Below are 14,012 nucleotides of genomic sequence, written 5' to 3'. Positions count from 1 at the left end.
TAAGACTCTAGGCATCTCTTAATTGAAGAAAATTAGATATTATAATCAAGTGAAAGTTTAAAACAGGAGTGGTTTCTGCTTCACACAAAGATTCACCACAAATTGAGGGGTAAGCTGTCACAGACCAATATGTTAATTTTCAACACTCTCATACATACAATTTTTCAGAAGTAAACCTATCCCGTATCAGTATTTTATCTTTCCACATTCAGCTTTTCCTTTTATAAGCATTTATGTTTATTTCTTAGTTTTTCAATATGCAGCAGATACCAATAGGAGGAAATAACCTAAAAGACAATACTGAAAAGGAAATTCACCCTTAAGAGTGATTTATAAAGTATTCATCCATACATAATCCAGGCTTCATGTTTTTCAAGTGGTGCAGATACAAATGCGTTAAATGATGTCTCTGCCAATCAGCCCAAGCTGAGAGCAAAAACAGTCCATGTTCCCAAGGCCACCACGTTTTAAATTCACAGATACTGACTCTGAGCACTTTATAGACAAGAACGATGTCTGGCCCATTTTAGATACTCAACAAATAGTGACTGCACTGGCACTTTACTGCATGTGTCAAGGAATGTGAAGTATTTTGGGGTTGGGTATCTTTTCTTGTTAAGCCTCCTGACAGGTGATAAATGCTAGACACCGCTGGGTGTTTTCTGTGACTTCCATAATTTCTTTTTTAAAAATTCTTTATTTATTTTGAGAGAGACAGAATGACAGGGGGAGGGGCATAGAGAAAGAAAGAAAGAGAGAGGAAGAGAGAGAGAGAATCCTAAGCAGACTTCACAGTGTCAGTGCAGAACGTGATGTGGGACTCGTACTCATGAACCGTGGGATCATGACCTGAGCCTAAACCAAGAGTTAGACGTTCAACCGAGCCACCCAGGCGCCCCCATAATTTATTTCAGAAATATATGTACAACGTATGTCAAAGTGCAAGGATGCTTAACAATGACCAAAAAGATCCTATTAGAACTGACTACAGTGGGGGGCGCCTGGGTGGCTCAGCCGTTAAATGTCGGACTTCGGCTCAGGTCATGATCTCATGGTTCGTGAGTTCAAGCCCCATGTGGGGCTTGTGCTGTCAGCTTGGAGCCTAGAGGCTCCTTCGGGTTCTGTGTCTCCCTCTCTCTCTGCTCCTCTCCCACTTGCACTTTCTCTCTCTCTCTCTCTCAAAAATAAATAAACATTAAAAAAAAAAAAAGAACTGGCTATAGGTAAAGGGATATCTGGGTCCTTTCATAACTAGTTACAGCACAAAACAATACATCCAGGTATAATCTGGCATGTTTCTGAATCTAGAACTTTAACTGGTAGCTTGGTTATTTGATTCAGTTTGGCGGTAACATCGAAAATTTCATATTACAGAACCTCACTAGTGGTGTACAAGTCACATCATCAATTATCCTAAAACAGGAGAAAATATTCTAAATCCCAACTTTTAAAGAACTCACTTAAGTTTATTGATTCCTAACTGGCAAAGGCCACATCGAGTCGGTTAAAAAAAAAAAGAAAAAGAAAAGAAAAAAAAAGTCTCTAAGCAGCTTAAACCTGATGTTACAACGTCCTCATGTAAAGGTCACACACTTTTGGGTTTTTTTTTTTTTTTTTTTTTAAGAGTTCCTCAAAATACCTATTTATACTCTGGGGACACAGTTTTTCACAAGCTTCATTCTGCGGTTTTTCTGGCCTGCAGATCGAAAGCAGTCAATTAAAAGGGTGGGGAGGCCACTACCACTGCGTTCCCTTAGAGCAGTGAAGAAGCAAGAGTTGACGGCCAGGGGAGGGACAGGCGACCCGTAAGATTCGACTGCAACAGCAGAGGCCCTTCAGTGCCGTGCAGCGTGAGCAAAGTGCCCCGCACCCCATTACGAGGAGAGAGGTCTTGCACCTGTGAATGTACTAGAAACGAATATTCATAATGGTTACCAGTTTTCCTACGGCTGGAATGCGTGCCTTATCTTCCACGTGGATGTCACAATGATTCTTCTCAACCTGGAGGGTTTCAATGCTGTCGGGCACCGCACTGTCCTTTGCCTCAGGCTCAAAGAAGGGTCTACCTCCCAAACCTTTGAGGTGTAGCCCCAAGCTCACCACCGTGCACTATTGCATTAGAACACAGGAGCGTAAGCCTCTGTGGGGTCCTTACGAGATCACCTTACGGCAACATGACTTTCTTCGGCCTATTGTTTAAAGAGTCGCTTCCTAAAATACCCTTATCTAATATTGCATGGCACGGATCGGTGACATAAAACCACTATGTATGAAGACTCTGGGCCTGCTTTCCCTAACACGAGAATATTTCGTACCTAATAGCGGTGCCGCGAGGATTAAATGAGATAATGTATGTAAGACGCTAAGCACAATGTCTGGGGCAGTGTAAGAGCTCAGGAACGGTCGCTATTCTTATTTTAGCCCCGGGAATTTATGTCGGCCCCGAGCCCTTATTTTGCAGGTGCAAAAATTAAGCCTCAGGAGAGCGGACTTCCTTGGGCTCTAGTTCTAATGTTATTGTCTCGGATAAGCAGCTTAGCGGCCGTGCTGGAGACCGGGGGCGCGGGCGAAGGTGCCTGCGAGACCCCCGGGCGCGGAGCAGCGGACCAGCACCGGGGAGCCGTGGGCGCGGCGGGGCGCGGGCGGCATCTATCACTGCGGAAGCCACTGGCCGGAAACCCCAGGGCCTCAGCGCGGGTGGTCAGCAGGGCCGAGGGCGAGGCCAGCACTGGGACGGTGCGCTGAGCCCGGATCCCGGTTCGCTCGGCTTGAAAGCCGGGCGAGAGCGCCTTATCTCGGGGTGGGGGAGGTTAGAGACGAACGGGACGCTCGGTCGGGCAGGTGGGAGTTACCCCACCCTCAACGCCTTCCGCCGAGGGGGGCCGCCTCTCCTCCGGCGAAGGCAGCGGCCGGCCCCGCAGGGAGCGGGGGGGGGGCACCTCGCCTCCGGCTCCGGCTCCGGAGCGGGGGCCGCGCGAGCTCGGACCCGGCCGTCCGCGCGCCAAGCCGCGGCGGGACAGCGGGAGGCGGCGCGCGGCCCACACGCGCCCCGGGCTCGCTGGCTCTAAGATGGCGGCGGAGGCGGCTCGCTCACACCCCGCCGCCCGCGCTCCTCCGAGTCGCGAGCGGGCCGGAGCGCCGCGAGCAGGAGGGCGCGGGCGGCTCGGACCTTCCAGTCCGGCGCGGGGCCCGGAGCCTCGAAGCCTCCAGGCGCCGCCAGAAGCCGGGAGGCGGATGCAATTGGGCACACCACCGCCGGCGCCTCACAAACCAAGGGGCGGGGGGATGGGGGGGTGGGGGAGAAAAAAAAAAAAAGAGAAAAAAAAAAAAGGGCGAGCGAACGGCGGCACATCCGGGACCTTCCGTCCGCCCCGCCCCGGAAGTGACGTTTCAGGCCAGAAAAAAAAAAAGGGAGGAGCGCGCTCTTGAAAGTGGATTCTATTACGCCGTAGTTGGTCTCCCCACAAGAGTGTCTGGAATGGCCCTCGACACCCCCTCTCTCGGGTTAGTCGTTCCCCTCTCGCGGCTCTGGGGCTTCTCTGCACAAAGCCGGCTGCCGGAACTGGCAGCCTTCGTCACACAGAAAGTACCCCTCGCACCACCACGCCCCTGAAGTTCCCCCCCCCTCCCCCCGCTGCCTCGTCGGCGCGTGTAGCGAGCGCACCTCCGAGAAGACCCTGGGGTGACCTCAGCCCCTGCCAAAGCTAAGCGCAGCTCTTCGGGGCCCTGGCTCGGAACCCCGCCTCGCACTCCTCCCTCCGCCCCTCCCAACACCGGCCCGGGGTCGGGGCTGTCCGTCACGGTGCTGAGCCCGCCCCTTCCGGCGGCTCGCCGGGCCCGCCTCCTCCCCTCTTCCCTCCCCGCCCCTCCCCGTGCGAGTGTCTCCCTCTCCCTCTCGCTCCCTCTCTCTCTCTCCCTCTCTCTCTCTTTTGTGAGTTATAGCAACCGTTGCCTTGTGAATCAAGCGCCATAGTCACCGTAGTCCTGGCGACTGTTACCCATCAACAACAACTACTCCTCTCCTCCTCCTCCTCCTCCTCCTCCTCCCCACCACCACCATCTCCATCACCCACCAACAACACCACAATAATCCACAGCCAAGGTGAATATTCTTCGGTCTGTACATGTGTGTGGGAGCGTGTGGCTGCGTGTGAACGCGTGTGTCCGTGCGCGCGCGCGTGTGTGTGTGTGTGTGTGTGTGTGTCCGTGCGCGCGAGCCGAGTGTGGCTGTGCGGGGGTCTCACTCCTGACACCGGGGGCTGCCGCTGCGGCGCCGCCGCCGCCGAGGGGCTCGGCGCCCCGGCGTGTTTACAATGGACCGAGCGCGCGGCGGCTGGCTCGGGGGTGTGGGCGCCGCGCCGCCCCGGCCCTCGGCGGCCGCGCGTCAGGGATGGAGCGGGAGCGCCGGGGGCTGCGGAGCCGGGCGGGAGCGGGAGCCCCGGGTCCCCGGCGCGGACGGCGGCGCTCTCCCCTAGGTCCGGCTCGGAGCAGGAGGGTCAGGTGAAGCGAGGAGGCTGGCTGGCTTTCTTTCTCTGATTTTTTCCCTGCTTTCCCCCGAGCTGCTCGTCTCCTGCTGATCTCAAAACCGAAATAGGCAGCAGCGTGCCGGGGGGGACCCCAGAGGTGGTGTTTTGTTGTTGTTGTTGTTGTTCACTTGCGGGGCCTGGTTTACGGCTTTCGTTGTTTTTACCCTCGTACGACGGTGAACTTTTCCCACCGCCCCTTCCCTCCGTTCGTTGCCCCTCTTTGCCTTGTGCTAAAATGGGCTGCTCTCCTTGGGCCATCATCAGCCGCACGGTTTCTTGTTTCTTGTTTCTTTTCTTTTAAAACTGTGTTTTCTTTGTGCTGCAAACAGTCTTAATATCCATTCAGCACTCTTCCCTCCCCCCCCCCCCCCCCCGCTTCTCCTCCTATCCGCCCCCCCCCCCGACCCTTTGCACACACATTGAAACCAGGGGCCTCTTCGCTGGGCTCTTTGCTGCCCTGGAAAAGAGATTTTTAAAACAAGTCTCTCCCCGCTCTCTTTCTTTTTTGGTGTGTGTGTGTGTGTGTGTGTGTGTGTGTGTGTGTGTGTGCGTGTGTGCGCGTGTGCGCGCGCGCTTGTGATTTAAACCAGATGCAGGGCATCTGTGATACTTGGGTTAGTAGTTATTGACAGTGCTTTATCCTTCCTGTGGGGGTGGGAGGGGTGGTCGTGAGGCTCCATTTCACTTCCATGCACCTCCCTCCCCGCAGTGGAGAGTGCTGACAATTTTCATTGTGGTTAGGAGACTTGGGGTGTGATAAATAGGGAAAGGACAGAAGGAAGCCTTGTGAGAACTCAGTTTGCGGTGTTATTTGTGACAGTTGTAGTACTTTAAAGAGTTTTTCTTTTCTTTTTTTTTTTTTTACCCTTTCTTCATCTTCTCTGTTCCTTTTCCTTTGAGAGTTGAAATTGAAGTCAAGTTGTTCATAAAGAATGTATGAAGCTTCTCAACTTGAAACGTGTGTATATTTCACTCTCTTTGTGGTTGTTAAGATCTAGGCATGTGTGTACTTAACATACTCTTTTTTGTTTACTCTTTTGGTTTTCTTTGGACAGTGACTTGGAACCTGCTGACGAGAGACAACTTTTTCCTTTTTAAGTCTTTCTTCTAAAAAAAAATCTATCTTTTCCCCTTCTGTAGCTTTGAATACTTACTAATCCTCAAGTAGTAGGCTCTTGGTTAGAGGGAGCCCAGTGTTACAGATCCTGTAAATTTGCTCATTTTTCAGCCTCACGTTTAATTGGGAGGTTATTGGGTAAAGGGTTTCATAATGAACGTGGGCTAAAACAGGTACAACGTATAATGTACTGTTCTGTTTGCACATATTGAAGTTTCTAATTTGGAATTTTAAAATAACGTGTTTAAACAGTCTTCTTTCTCACAGCAAATGCATATTGATTTACCTAACAGAGCAGCCTGTGAATAATGTGACAGTGTTAATTATTCTCGAGATTGTCAATGACCAGGTTGGGTAATTGTAACGCCATTAAGGCTAATATTTTGTAAAGTGGGAGTTGGGGTTAAAAAAAAAAAAAGAAACAAACTTCTCTTTCAATTCATTTCCTTGTGAAGAAGTCTTTCTCAGAGAGCTCCAATCTCTTTATATTTATTCCCCAACCTGGGTTCCATGCAAATTTCTAATACTAATTTGTTTTTGTTTTTGTTTTCTGTTCAGATGAGTGTCAAATGGCTGAACACTTTTGGGTGGTGAAGCTCCTGGGTCCCATAAACTCTCTCCAAAGTTAATAGGAGTTTTGCTGTCTTGAGACGGTTTCAGACTTTATGCCATTTACGTAATAGGTTTTCATCCAAGTTGATTATATGCTATATTATGGTTTAATATTTTTATTTGCAATGTCCAAGAACTTGTTCGAGGCATTTCACTTGTTACAGCCGTCTCAAGTTTTCTCTAATTGAGATTTTCCATTTACAAGTTGATTTGAGAGCAGAACTTAAATTGAATTTTATTACCCGCTTTTAAAAGCACTTAGGTGGTATAAAAGTTGCTGTTAGAGATGCTTTGAGCTCAAGTATGTCAGCATTATTCATATGGATTGAGTAAATTGTCGCCAGAAGTACTAACATAGGGATAAATTTTAAAAGTTTAACACAAGGATGAATACTTAGCATTTAGTTTCTTCTCTCTGTGCTGGTTTTCCTTGGAAGTACTATAGTACGTATTGGCATTCTCCTATGTTCTCAGTTTTTTAGACTAAAATCTGTGGAAGTGACCATGCTATAAAACTAAAAGTGTTAAAATAGGTCTTAATTGTAACTTGTTTCCGGTAGCTAAATATCTGTGATCCATTGTGCGTCATAATGCCTCTCTACATCTTTTTGATTGTTTTGCCTATAAGTTGCATTAAATGGTGTGGGCATATTTATGTAGTACATTTACACGCATAATATCCTAAGCTAAAATGCACTTGTAAAGTGCATCATTCCACAGTATTTTCATTAGATGAGCTAGTTATGCCCAATTTAAAAAAATAATACATTGTTTCTCTAGTATTCAGGTAGTCTTGTACTCAGGGACTCACAGGGTTTATAATTTATTCATTTAACATCCTTTAACACTAAACAGGTATTTTTTACCCTAAACAAGTTCAATATGGTAAACTTTTTCCCATTAAAAAATGAACAGAGGGGCGCCTGGGTGGCGCAGTCGGTTAAGCGTCCGACTTCAACCAGGTCACGATCTCGCGGTCCGTGAGTTCGAGCCCCGCGTCAGGCTCTGGGCTGATGGCTCAGAGCCTGGAGCCTGTTTCCGATTCTGTGTCTCCCTCTCTCTCTGCCCCTCCCCCGTTCATGCTCTGTCTCTCTCTGTCCCAAAAATAAATAAAAAACGTTGAAAAAAAAATTAAAAAAAAAAAAAATGAACAGAAAATGAATGAACTGTTAGTCAAGATAGATTCAATGTATTTAAATGATGATATGTTACTTTTGGTAACATGTTTTATTCTTGAGGAAGTTGATGTGAGTGATTTTCTCTAAGCTTCCAACTGAAGAAATTGGTAGATGGAATATGTGTGTGTGTGTGTGTGTGTGTGTGTGTGTGTGTGTGTGTGAGAGAGAGAGAGAGAGAGAGAGAGAGAGAGTGTGTTTAAAAGGGGGTATATAGCATCGTGTGAGAAGAGTTACATTTTTTTTTTTTTTTCCCTGACTGGGCTTATAGGAATGTTACTTTGTTCTTGGCATCTTTAGTGAGACTATGTTACAAGAAACAACAATAACCACAGAAGTAAGCTTTTAAATTGTGAAGAGTCTTCAAGGAAGTAAACCTTTAAATTATAAAGAGCCTGCTGGTTGTTTGTTTTTATACTGAACATTGGGCAAAAATGCTCCACTTCCAGTTACTTAAAAACAACAACAACAAAAACAACAACAACAACAAAGCCCCCCCCCCCCCCCCCCCTTAGTTTCCCTAATGAAATCATTTGCCTTTAACTGTTTGGTATAGATTCCCAGTGGCGGTGGCAGAACATTTTAAGTTCCTCTGTTCACAGGTGCATAGTGTTCCCATATTTTAGAAATCCAAGATTAAGTGGATTTGACTAAATCCAGCTTGTTAGGGACAGATGGCTGCTTTAAACAGGTGTCATTTTCATTTCTAGCGCATTGTGTTGGGACTTGTAGTGGTTCACAAAGGGCTCTCTGAAGCAGGTGGCATCCTTTGCTTTGTCCTTAGTGAAATATACTTTCGGAGTTAATTATTTTCCTAGGAAGTTTTTTTTTTTTTAAGTAAAAGTTTTGAACTATTCAAGTTAAGATTCATAATTTAATTAAAATGACTTTTATTTCTGATTATCATTCTATTTTCACACTGTATAAGTTGTAAATCCTTTCACAAAACAACTTAAAAATTCTTAAAAGTAATCGGATATTCACTTTGAATCCAGAAAAAAGTACTCTGGAACATTTTACCCCGTCAGTCAAGTTTATCTGAAACAAAAAGCCAAAGCTGATTTAAATAAAGTGAAATTTGGTTGACATGACAACTTTTGTGATGTCATATTTAAAGAATTTTTTTTGACAGCGTTATTTTAATGAGTGATAAATGTTGGAAACCAGTATTTTGTTTGTTCATTATTTTAAATCTTTTTAATTGAAAACATTTTCCAGTTGTTTCTATAACATTTTTAAGTGGTCTTTTTAAATGCAAATTGTTTTTAAGCATTAATGTTTAAAAATATGTACCAGAGTAAATAAAAGAGTATCAACCTATTGATTTCTAAGGTTCATTTTTACTTTGATTCTATCCCTTTTTTTGTGGTAATTTTATACATCTTATAACAGATGCACCAGGGGGTGCTATGCTGTTTGCAGCAATGAGATTATCATCACCACAAATGTGAACTGATTAGAACTTTTATTTAAAGAAAAAATTTTAATTATATATGCATTCAAGCATATAATAGCCTTATTTCTATGGAGCTTAAATTTAATATACTATGTTAATTGGCAATTTTGTATCAGAGCCTCTTTCTGTTTGGCTAGGATAATATATATTAGCACAACATAAAATATCAAGACTGATCGGTTTGGCATAGTTTGAATGTCAGCATTAGTCCTTTAGGTACGGACATTGGTCCTGTTCCTACGCAGGTGTATCTGTCTGTGTCTCAAAAATTTCGGTTAACTTGAGAATCACACTGTTTGGGCAGTATGGCTCTGGACTCTGTAGATTTGGTATTGTTGGCACACATCAACATATTGTGTGTGTGTATATATATATATATTTTTTAATGTTTATGTATTTTTGAGAGAGACAGAACATGAGTGAGGGAGGGGCAGAGAGAGAGGGAGGCACAGAATCCGAAGCAGGCTCCAGGCTCTGAGCTTTCAGCACAGGGCCCGACAACGGGTCTCAAACCCATGAACTGTGAGATCATGACCTGAGCCGAAGTCGGACGCTTAACTGACTGAGCCACTTAGGCACCCCTACATATTGTATATTCTTAAAACATTTTTGTATGGCATAATTAATGCTATGCTTTTATTGTATGATTTTTAAAAAAACTACCTCAAACGTGAGTGGTAGTAATAGTTGTCGGACTAATTGAATCAAGAACAGTAATAATATTAAAATTGTCTGGAGAATTCAGCCCCCACTTGATGCTGTTGGAGTAGTCTTGTTTGAAAATTTAATTTGTTTTATTATCTAAGAACTTTTAGATTTTCTGACTTGCCCTGTGCCATATACTTCTGAACTAGAAGTGGTTGGGTATTGTTTTCTCTGCGTTTAGCGTGAGGTTTTTTTTTTTTTTTTTTTTTAATGTTGCATATTTATATTTGAGAGAGATAGAGACAGAGTGTGAGCTGGGGAGGGGCAGAGAGAGGGGGAGACACAGAATCGGAAGCAGGCTCCAGGCTCTGAGCTGTCAGCACAGAGCCTGATGCAGGGCTCGAACTCACGAACCACGAGATCATGACCTGAGCCACCCAGATGCCCCTAGTGTAGCGAGAATTTTTAAGGGGAACTATAGAAGCCAATCTTTGGGCCCTTCTAGCATCATTGACTTTCCTCTGTCAGCAGTATATACTCCAAAAGACAAACATGGAGACAGGGGTAGCCAGCGTCTTTCTCAAGTAAGCTTAGAAAGGTCTATCATATAAGCTTTTCTGTTCAGATAATAGATGTATGGGTTGATCTATACTATTATCCCACATTTAACTACAATCAGCAAAATGTGATATGTTTCAGAGTACCTTTATAAGAGATAGTAAGTACTTCATGTGTTGGAATGTCAAAGAACCAGAAACATCAAGAGAGAAAAACTGATTGATGGTGCACCCGAGAGCAGGGAAGGGGCGGGGGTGGGGGGGGGGGGTGGGGAGAGAATCCCAAGCAGCGCTGTCAGCAGGGAGCTGGGGCTTGAACCCAGGAACAGTGAGATCATGACCTGAGCGAATGAACCACCCAGGTGCCCTGAGAGCAACTGTTTTTAAATACTAGTTTTGTTAAAATAGGTTAGGCATTTTTCTTTTACAGTGTGGTTTGATGGTTTACCAGTTAGTTTCTGCCGCTAAGATTTTTTTTTTTTAATGTTTATTTATTTTTGAGAGAGAGAGAGAGAGAGACAGAGTGTGAGTGGGGGTGGGGCAGAGAGAGGGGAAGACATAGAATCTGAAGCAGGTTCCAGGCTCTGAACTGTCAGCACAGAGCCCCGCGGGGCTCCAGCTCACCAGCCATCATGACCTGAGCTGCAGTTGCTTACCCGACTAAGCCACCCAGGCGCCCCAAGATTTTTAAAGTATATTTATGACGTTTTAAAACCTTTATTTTTGAAGTTTTATTTTTCATATCAAAGTATAGGATGCACTTAATGAAAACAAATCAGTTAAAAAATTGAAATATATTTAGAGTATCAAATTGGTATGTATTTTGTTCTTAAAATAAATTGATGGGATAAGTAAATTGGTTAAGAACACAGGCTTTGGGGTCAGATTTCAGATGATCTTATTAGCTGTGAGGCCTTGGACAAGTTATTGAGCTTAACTTGCCTCAGTTTTCTCATCTGAAAAACAGGATCCCCCTTACCAGCCTTATGGGGTTTTGTGGAGATTAAAGATAATTCTTGTAAGATGCTTTGCTCAGTATTTGATACAGAATACATGATCAATATGCGTTGATTCTTACTATTAGAGAATACTGAGAAGATGCCCATTCAAATCTTTTTCCCACCTAAGAATTCTTTTAATATGTTCCTGATCACTTCAGTGGCCCGTAAGTTTTGAAAGATTTTGCCCTCATTAAATAATTATTCTCTCCTCCCCTACTTTTAAAAATAAAGAGAAAAATCGATCACAGGTTTGGATTACTTTTTGATAACCAGTCTTGTTATTACACTGAATAGGATGTTAGCCCAAAGTTGTATTTTAGTTCAACTCTGCAGCCTTACAACAATGGCATTCTTTTACTACATTTTTAAAAATGTTTTTACTTTATTTTTTGAGAGAGAGCATGTGCAAGTGGGGGATGGGCGGGGGGTGGGGGGGAGGACAGAGGATCCTAATCTTGCTCTGTGCTCACAGCAGTGAGCCTGATTCCGGGCTCGAACACACAAACCGTGTGAGATCATGACCTGAGCTGAAGTCGGACGCTCGACCGACAGAGCCACCCAGGCGCCCCTTCCTACATTTGGACAACTCTCCTGGTCCAGAGATCTCAGACTGAGAACTAATAATGCAGCATTTCATATACTCTTAGGATTCCCATTGTCCATTTCATTGCCCAATTTATATTTTGTTTTGCACATGTTATACATGAGTTCATTTGAGAACATTTTGTACTGTATTTATAGACTTTGTATAAAATGTTGTCATTAATATATAATGGCAATAAATAGCTGTATAAAGATGAGTTCATCAAAGAATTATTCTATAATTTCATAATGCACTGCTTGGAATTGTTCTCTTACTAAGGGTAGAGAAATGTGTGAGGTCACCACTTGTGGACCTATAGCAATAAGTAATTTTGGAATAATTTGCCAGCCCTAATCTTGAGCTATAAAGTAACCTTGGAATGTTATGCAGTAAAACGTAATGTGAAATTATAGAGGAAAACATGTCATTTTGGCTCCCTTTCTTTGGCGATTAGAGATGTTTAAAGAAACATTTTAGTTGGCTACTATCTCTGAAGTTGCTATTTAGTAATTTGCTATGTATCTTTTTTTCTAAGCATTTTGACTGAGAATGATTTTTTCGTTTCGTTTTAGAGTGATCTAGATAGTCCTGATCTTTCTTGAACTGGAAATGTGAGTTATACATCCCAGTTAAAGTTTACTCAGTACTGCGCCTCATTTTTTTTTCCTGAAGCCTTTTTATAAATAGTGGGTTTTGCCTGCCTCCCTTGTCTCACCTGTTCTCACTCTCCCCATTCCTGTTAAGTGTTTAATTATATGACTCCCTTTCCATTCTTTTTTATAGATAATTAGGCTAATAGATATAAGCAGACTCTCAGCTCAGCCATCTCCTCTGCTTCTTTTCTCCCAGTGAATTTCACACACATTTTAAAAGGAACTTAATGGGGAAAAGCTAGGAAACGTGACTTAGGTGGCAAGGTTATACCGTCATTATTTTCTTACGAGTTCTGTCTGTCTGATTGCCCTCTTGAACAAATGCATCTCCTTGTTGCACTAATGATGCAACCTGAGCATGATTTTGCTCCGGGAGGCTCCCTTCCTCGTCTTGGCTATGCACTGGCCTCTGGCTAAGCACTTTAGTTTAAATGTCTAGTCTAGCCCCAAAAGATTATGTTTGCACATCACATATGTCTGTCCATTGCTGACTCTTAATCCCTAGAAACTTCTTTCTCACGACTCTTAAGAGACGCTGTAATGCCCTTTCAGTACCGATTGCCTTTGCTTTGCCCAGTCGGGACGACCAGAGGATGTTGATGCTTCCTGTTGAGGCAGAAATGGGTAAGGGCTAATCAGAGCTGAGCCCAGGAAAACTAAGAGCGAGGCAGCTAGCCTGGAAGTAAAGGCGTACTAGCTGGTGATGGGAGACAGATCTGCTGAGAAGGAATGTGGAAGGAGAAAGAAGAGAGGGCGATGGGGCTGGGAAATAAAGCCCTCAAAAGCGCCAGCCGAAGGAAGATAAAGAGGAGAAAGCAAGGTCTGTTCTGGTACTCAGGTTGCCACTAAGTGCCAGACCTTAGGCTAGTCACGTAAACCCTCTGGGTCTCAGTTTCTCCATCTGTAAAATGAAGCAGTAGGCCTATGTGATCCCTGCAGCCCTCTGAGCAGCAGTCGGTGCTTCTGTGGCGAGATTGGCACCAAAGGGAAATGTTACCAAATGTTACCAATAACAGAGAGCCGGGAATTGATACTTCCTTTCCCGATGGACTGAAAGGCTAGCATGTGCTGGCCCATTCTTTCTTTTGGTGAGAACAGCAGAGAAAGCAAGTCCGGAGTCTCAGAAGGTCCCACCATTTTGGTGGCCCCTGTGGGGAGTGGTGGCCAAGTGCCCTGGTTTCCTCACCCACATAGGAATTAGCTGAGTCTCACAGCCCGAGCTCCTGCCGAGCCGGCTCCTCTGTGTGTGTGTGTGCCAGACAAGAGTCTGACAGTTGGGGCTCCTGCCTGTTGCTCACCAATGAAATATTTAAAACAGGACATAATTTCCCAAGTCTGTGGACAGGCAGTTCGACGGAGGGAGAAAAAGGGAGGGAGGATAATGTGAGCTGTCCCATCAAAAGAAATAAAAATTTAGATTTCTGTTTATCTCATTTTTCAGCATTTCTTCCCCAGTTATTATAGCCTTGACTTTTTCTTCTCTTCATGCTATTCAGCTGCTTTTGAAAAGAACTGAAGTCCTGTCAAGGAGTCTGGGCGAGTGCCTTTGGATTACTTTGGGGCCCTGCTCAGGGGGGCCTTCCCCCTCACTCATGCTCATATTCTTTTCTGTCTTTTCCATTGGTGATCCTACTGCTCCCCCTCCCTGCCCCGAATGTTGTTTATGTTTACATAACCATTTTTTAAA

At 44.6% G+C, this 14,012-nt stretch overlaps 1 protein-coding gene across 8 annotated transcripts in view; it reads left to right on the top strand.

Annotated features, from left to right (window-relative positions):
- The first annotated feature begins 3,843 nt into the window (after window positions 1–3,843).
- The window catches only part of RFX3 (regulatory factor X3), a 292,672-nt gene continuing 282,503 nt past the window's right edge, over window positions 3,844–14,012 (top strand). For 6 of the 8 annotated variants that reach the window (XM_058695807.1, XM_058695803.1, XM_058695806.1 and 3 more), the window contains exon 1: window positions 3,844–4,102. The gene's annotated coding sequence lies outside the window, so the exon portion shown is untranslated. Of the gene's footprint in view, window positions 4,103–4,143; window positions 4,501–14,012 lie in introns of those variants that run through there. The other 2 variants (XM_058695801.1, XM_058695809.1) reach the window with 2 other exon arrangements.

This window comes from Neofelis nebulosa, chromosome 12 (assembly GCF_028018385.1).
Source record: "Neofelis nebulosa isolate mNeoNeb1 chromosome 12, mNeoNeb1.pri, whole genome shotgun sequence".
NCBI lineage: Eukaryota > Metazoa > Chordata > Mammalia > Carnivora > Felidae > Neofelis > Neofelis nebulosa.
This window is presented reverse-complemented; position numbering and strand designations above follow the sequence as displayed.